General features: G+C 40.3%; 1 protein-coding gene across 2 annotated transcripts in view; it reads left to right on the forward strand.

Annotated features, from left to right (window-relative positions):
- Positions 1-4,098, forward strand: part of LRCH2 (leucine rich repeats and calponin homology domain containing 2) — a 57,967-nt gene extending 53,869 nt beyond the window's left edge. For both annotated transcript variants that reach the window (XR_014543541.1, XR_014543542.1), the window contains one exon: positions 3-4,098. The gene's annotated coding sequence lies outside the window, so the exon portion shown is untranslated. The remainder of the gene's footprint in view (positions 1-2) is intronic.
- Positions 4,099-7,156: the final 3,058 nt, after the last annotated feature.

Genomic DNA, 7,156 nt, shown 5'->3' on the forward strand with positions numbered 1-7,156 from the left:
AGGTGCCGCAGCCTGGAGAGGATTGTCAGGAAAAGACCATTCAAATGTGTTGGGGACTTTCACAAGGAGTGGACTGAGGCTGGAGTTAGTGCATCAAGAGCCACCACACACAGACGGATCCTGGTGATGGGCTTCAAATGTCGTATTCCTCTTGTCAAGCCGCTCCTGAACAAGAAACAACACCAGAAGCGTCTTACCTGGGCTAAAGAAAAAAAGAACTGATCTGTTGCTCAGTGGTCCCAAGCCCTCTTTTCTGATGAGAACAACTTTTGCATCTCATTTGTAAACCAAGGACCCAGAGTCTGGAGGAATGGGGAGGCACACAATGCCAGATGCTTGAAGTCCATTGTGAAGTTTCCACAGTCTGTGTTGATTTGGGGAGCCCTGTCATCAGCTGGTGTTGGTCCGCTGTGCTTCATTAAGTCCAGGGTCAATGCAGCCACCGACCAGGAGATTTTGGAGCACTTCATGCTTCCTTCCGCAGACGAGCTTTATGGGGATACTGACTTCATTTTCCAGCAGGTCTTGGCACCTGCCCACACTGCCAAAAGTACCAAAACCTGGTTCAGTGCCCATGGGATTACTGTGCTTGATTGGCCAGCAAACTCACCTGACCTGAACCCCATAGAGAAAGATGAGAGACATGAGGCTGAGCAATGCAGAAGAGCTGAAGGCTGCTATTGAAGCTTCCTGGTCTTCCATAACACCTCAGCAGTGCCACAGGCTGATAGCATCCATGCCACGCCACATTGAGGCAGTAATTGATGTGAAAGGGGCCCAAACCAAGTACTGAGTACATATGCATGCTTCTACTTCTCAGAGGTCCAGTATTGCTCTATTTGCAATCCTTGTTTTGCTGATTTCATTTAATATTCTAATTTTCTGAGATTGTTAATTTGGGGTTTTCATCAGCTGTATGCCATAATTATCACAATTATAACAAATAAAGGCTTGACATTATCTCGCTTTGCATGTCATGAGTCTATCTCATATATTAGTTTCACCTTTTAAGTTGAATTACTGAAATAAATGAACTTTTCCAAGATATTCTAATTTTTTGAGTTTCACGTGTAGACCGCGCCTTACTTTAAACATACGTTTATGTTAAACTGACAGTTTTCCAGTATGGTAAAGAATTGTACTGCTTGCTTGCTTAATCCAGAGCTATAAGGGATTTTGAGATTATCAAAATCTCTTTTTCAAGGTAGTACACATTCTGAGTTCTCTTATTAATATTTCATTATTTCTTTTTCCTATTTTATGCTACACTGTGTTAGGCTGTCTCCTAGGTTTGCTGCACACGTTTTATAATGAACAAGAAACATAGAGCTTTGGAGATTTTTATATGGCAAAGAGTCCCAACCCGTTGCTGGTTCTTTGTCATGGATGCATTTTGAAAAATGTGCAATGCTGTCTTGCATATATTATGGTTTTAGTGTGTGCATTATGGGGCCACGCTAAAAATATAATATGCATAGCAGCTCTTAATCACATTTCCATTAAAAGAAGTCTAAAATTATTTTATGTACATTTTTTTCAACAACAACAACAAAAGAATCACTGCAGCATGGTGTGAGAAATCTGGATGATAAATCATGTGATGCATTTTTTTCCAGTTTCCAGAAGATTGTGTCCCTAATTTCTTGCACTTCTTGCTGTTTTACCATCTCCCGTATTTTAGTTGGGCGGATGATGATGATGATGTTGATATTGATGATATTGATGATGATGATAGCAGAATAAGATACAGTATAAAGGACAAGTTTTATGTGGGTTTTTCAGTATTCTAGGTTGGTGCCAAAATATTTTTTTTCAGTTGTACTGTAGATTGTTTACATGTGAAGTGCCTGTGATAACTCTTTTACTAGTCTTAAACTTCTTTGCAATTTCTTTGTGTCTCAATAGATGCAATGTGTATTTTTGAATATTAGGTTTTTGTAAGATTGGTAACGTAAAGTTTAAAGGACTAACATCTGAGTGTTGGATGTTCTTCAGTTTGCACAGTTTGAATTTATTAGGTTTGGTTTTCTAAAGAAAAAAAATGTAAATATGCTTTTATTTATCCTATTTAATTTGATACTTAATCATTTTTTCAATGTATTGTTGGACAATGGATGCCACTTTCTTTAAATTATTTTCATTGTCTGACACTTAACAGTGACATATGGCGTGATTTAAATGGGAGTCGTACAGAAGCTTATGAGTTAAGGATGTTGAGGTAAAACTGCCAAATAAATAAATCTCAGGTTTATATTGTGACTTGTCAGGACTTTACATCTTGCTCCTGACTTCTGTTACTACGGAGTAGTGAAACTGAGCCCTAAAGAAGCTCTATTTTGCAATATTTACAAAAGCGTTGGGCAGCTGGCTGGTTCAGGGCATTGAGCTGTTCCCTCTGCACTGTGTGGTCAGTAATCCTAAAGCTGCAAATCAGGTTTGTTTGTTTGTTTGTTTGTTTGTTTGTTTGTTTGTTTGTTTGCTTGTGAGGGGCAAGGAGAGATTCCTGTTCCCCCATGTTATTTCTTGTTCTCCCTTTCCCTCTATTTCTGTTGTAACAAAAGTGTTGAGTTGGGGGAAAGAACAGCTGCTGGGCACAGGGTGAAAAGGAGGAAGGGGATTGCTACATCCTGGCAGCAGCAATGCATGGTCATGCATCATAAGGCAAGATGGTAGCTCCTCTTTTCCTGTACACCCCCCCACTACCCCTTTGTACTAGAGCCACAGTTCATGCAGCAGGTCCATTATGACACCACGCACCCTGGCTAGTAAGAGATTGCACCTCTTATAATCAGTCCATCTGTATCTCCACTCCCCATCGTTTTAGAAGCTATTCTGTGCCCTATTTACAGGCCTTGGAGACAAATCCATCGGTGCCACAATGGGTGTTCCCGTAACTTTCCCCCTTTTGCTCTACAGTGTGATGAGAATGGTAGAAATGAGATAAATTACCATGTCTTTGAAATTAACCTTTCATTTAATTACTTCACTGTACAGTGGAAGAGTCCCAACCCATTGCTGATTCTTTGTTATGTATGGATTTTTGCGTCGAGTTGCGGACATAATCCGTCCTGGAGGCACGTCCACAACTCAAAGCGTTCACATCCAGAAGCGCAGCGTTTGCACACATGCACAGTGCAATTTAGCACTTCTGCACATGCTCAAGCGGCAAAACCCAGAAGTAACTGTTCTGGTACTTCCGGGTTGCCACAGGACGCAACTTGAAAAGACGTAACCTGAAGCAGATGCAACATGAGGTATGACTGTATACATTTATTTAATTAAATGGAAAAAGCCAGACTCTTTTCTCATTTTTGAGCTGTGTGTCTGCAATTTTCAAACTAAATTCTTCTTCCTTGTCCAAATGATAAAACATACTTCTTTGTTCTTAACTCTCCACTACCTAAGGAACTCCCTGTTGAATTGCTGTTGGCTGCAGTACCACATAATAGTTACTGGGTTAAATTTGTAGTGTGGGGCAAAAGGGGTACAGGGGGTCTTGAATGCTTTCACAACATATGTGCAAAGTGAACTTTGTGACTAGCTGCTTTTTCTTCCTCCCTTCAAGCGTGTGTTGTGAGCCTAAGGCAGGCCTTGTAGATGGCATCCTTGAGCCAAATAAAAAGCACACTAAACTGTTTCATGAAGCTTTTAAATAGAGCATGATTTGTTGTAGATTAGACCTTTCCTTTCACAGTTTCCCCCATAATTGTATTTTTAGTTAATGTTAGCTTTGAAAACCTTTTAAGGTTTAATTTCAGTCTGTTACAAGAAAGAAAAGATAAATATCATTTTTGTAGATTTTGTGAAATATAAAATCACCTTAGCACAGTTTAATAGAAAAAGCTGGTGTGATGTTGGGTGCAGTTGGATGCAGAATGAGCCCAGACCTCAAGATTTTTAGGCATTCCACCATGCAGCACTCAAACACCACAATGTACAAAAGTGGATTCTGTTTTGAGATGTCACAGCTCACTCCTCCTCCTCCTCCTCCTCCTCCTCCTCCTCCTCCTCCTCTCACTCCTATCCGTTCTCTTGTTCTTGAAAGTGTTTATTCTCTTTTGTTCTTCATTACAAATAAATAAAATCCAGGCCTTTGTCCTTCAGATGGTGATTTGTATACCCAGGCTGTAAGTCAAACAACTAGTGACATTCCTCTTGGTTTTGAAAATGGTTTGGTTTGAAGTGGGGGACGAGAGTCTCAGCCACTGTATTAATGTGGAGTTTTGGGTCCTAGCCTAGAATATTAACCCCCTTTTCATAAGCAAACCAAGCAATACATCTAAGCCCATTGCTTTTGTGGAGCTCGTAACTTCTCCAGGATTCTCATTTTGCTCATTTGCCAAAAATTGGCATGCTGCAAAATTCTGCACGTTAAAGGTTCAGAGTGCACTGTGGTCTAGATAATAAGATAATGGTAGGTGTGGCCATTTTTTATTTTTAAGAAGGACATTTTTACCATTTCCCCAATAAGAGCAAACCTCCTTGCTTCCAACATGCACAATTGTGCACTTCTGAACACAAAAAACTTCCACTGACAGAATCTTTGAACAAGCACAGTCTTGAATTCATCTTTCACGTGACTGAATAAAACTTGAATGCTGTTTCTCACAGTTAAATCACCTCCATAATAGTATTAGTATCCTGCCTTGAAAAAGGTGTTGCAGGTTGGGAACCTTTGGTCCTTTGGATGCTGCTGAACAACAACTCCCATCATCTCTGTCCAGCACTATCAAGAGGCCCAAAGTTTTCTCATACCTGGTCTACAGAGTAAGCCATTGGAATATACAAAAACAGTGTTAAGAGACAGGTAGAGCATTTTCTACTACAGTGTTTCTCAAACTTGGGTCCCCAGTTGTTGGACTACAATTCCCATCATCCCTGGCTTGCAGGACCAGTGTTTAGGGATGATGGGAGTTGTAGTCCAACAACACCTGGGGGTTGAGAAACTGTTCTACTGCATACTTAAACCAGTGTCAAAGTAGTTTGATCTTTCCTCAAAGTAAGAATGTTAGTATTGGGAGGACACTTCTTGTTGTTTAGTCGTTTAGTCGTGTCCGACTCTTCGTGACCCCCTAGACCAGAGCACGCCAGGCACTCCTGTCTTCCACTGCCTCCTGCAGTTTGGTCAGACGCATGTTTGTAGCTTCAAGAACAGTGTCCAACCATCTCGTCCTCTGTCGTCCCCTTCTCCTTGTGCCCTCCATCTTTCCCAACATCAGGGTCTTTTCCAGGGAGTCTTCTCTTCTCATGAGGTGGCCAAAGTATTGGAGCCTCAGCTTCAGGATCTGTCCTTCCAGTGAGCACTCAGGGCTGATTTCCTTCAGAATGGATACGTTTGATCTTCTTGCAGTCCATGGGACTCTCAAGAGTCTCCTCCAGCACCATAATTCAAAAGCATCAATTCTTCGGCGATCAGCCTTCTTGATGGTCCAGCTCTCACTTCCATACATCACTACTGGGAAAACCATGGCTTTTACTATACGGACCTTTGTTGGCAAGGTGATGTCTCTGGGAGGACACTAGGAATTGCTAAAATATCACTCCCTCCCCACTTGTCAATCTTGGGCCTGGCTGACATAATTAGATTATGCCATTAAACTAGATTCAGAGTATCTGTGAAGCCACTCCTAATTGGTGAACAATAAATTATTTATCAATGTCTGTTTTCTGATGCACCCGCCAGTATTTAACACAGGTATACAGAAAAACCTGTAAAATATACTTGGTATTGTACATGGGGGTAGGAGCATTACACGCTCTGTAAGTTCCCCATCCCATTTGTTTTGCATTAAAATGCAATCAACAGGTTTTATTGAAGTATATTAAAATAAATATTTGGTATGCCTATACCTATTTATTGTTCCTTCATTTGGAAAGTTCTTTTTGTAGGTGTTGAGATCTTTTATTAATTTTTAAATGATGAAATTTCACTCTAACATAAAGATGTTCTGTCTTCCAACAAGGACTTAAAATATGTGCAAAATCTATATATATGTAAAGCACACCCCCCCCCCCGGGCTGCCAAAATTGTAGTGTTTTAATTTAGGAGAGAGGTTGTACATTATTTTCTTGTACTACTTTATAATTCACCAAGCACAGCAATTCTTACACGAACCTGTTTTTTCTGTTCATGGAACACAGGTTTAATCATTCTCCTGGGGCTGCCTTTTGCAGACAAATTAGTCTCCATTTGATGCTTCCCAATAACTCATGTGTGCATAGAATACTTACTTTGTAATGTCCTGCGATCTCCAGGGATTCAGGCTCTGCTAATTTCTTGGCGTGGGTGGGTGTAAAAAATGAACTGTCACAAACCTACAAAAATTGGCAAGGTGAAGCAGCAACTGGATTTGCCGAGATCCATTTCATACACGACATTCTCCATATGAATGTGTTCCTGTTCAAACCAAATTCTCAGTGTGGTGGCACTTTTAACCTACAAACCACTGAGTTCATTTGTGTTACTGAAACCCATGCAATGTTGTAGGAAGAATGGCAGACTTACAGCACTGTGCTGCTACCACGGTGTGAGATGTGAGTGTTACACATTCTGCAAAAGAGACTGGGGTGTTGGGCTGTGATGGGATTAATGGGAAGAAGTGCAAACTCTTGCATACTCTGTAGAACTAAGACAAAATAATGGGACGAGGTGGTTGGGGGGCGGGGTTGCTTATTTTTAAATATTGAATCTACTACTTGGTCAGTATTCATTTATTTTGTATCTTCCCTTCAACTTTAGCCAAATCAACATAGCTGCTTAAGTGTAAATGAGTGCAAAACTGAGTACAACTTCAGCAAAGTAGTGAGAAGCAGTCAGGGACTATACTTTTTTCCTCTGTGTGTGTATCTATATATTTCGATATCCATTTGGTGTTGCATTTTAATTTACTTTGTGTTCATGTTCTGTAAGATGCTTCACCGCCCCATTCATCTTCTTGTACATGACTCTTCCAACACTTGCTTTTTTTCCAGGACTACTTTATTGCTAGAGCTTCCAACAAGTGTATGTTCATTGAAAATAGTCCTGTTTTAGTTTTCTTCTGTAAATAGTTTTCTATTGGAATCAGCATGAAAAAGACCCACGTGTCCAAAACTGATGTACATAATCTATGTATAAAATGCAAACTCTTTCATAATCCTTGTGTAGTCAAATGTG

Source organism: Podarcis filfolensis (assembly GCF_964270895.1).
Source record: "Podarcis filfolensis genome assembly, chromosome: Z".
NCBI lineage: Eukaryota > Metazoa > Chordata > Lepidosauria > Squamata > Lacertidae > Podarcis > Podarcis filfolensis.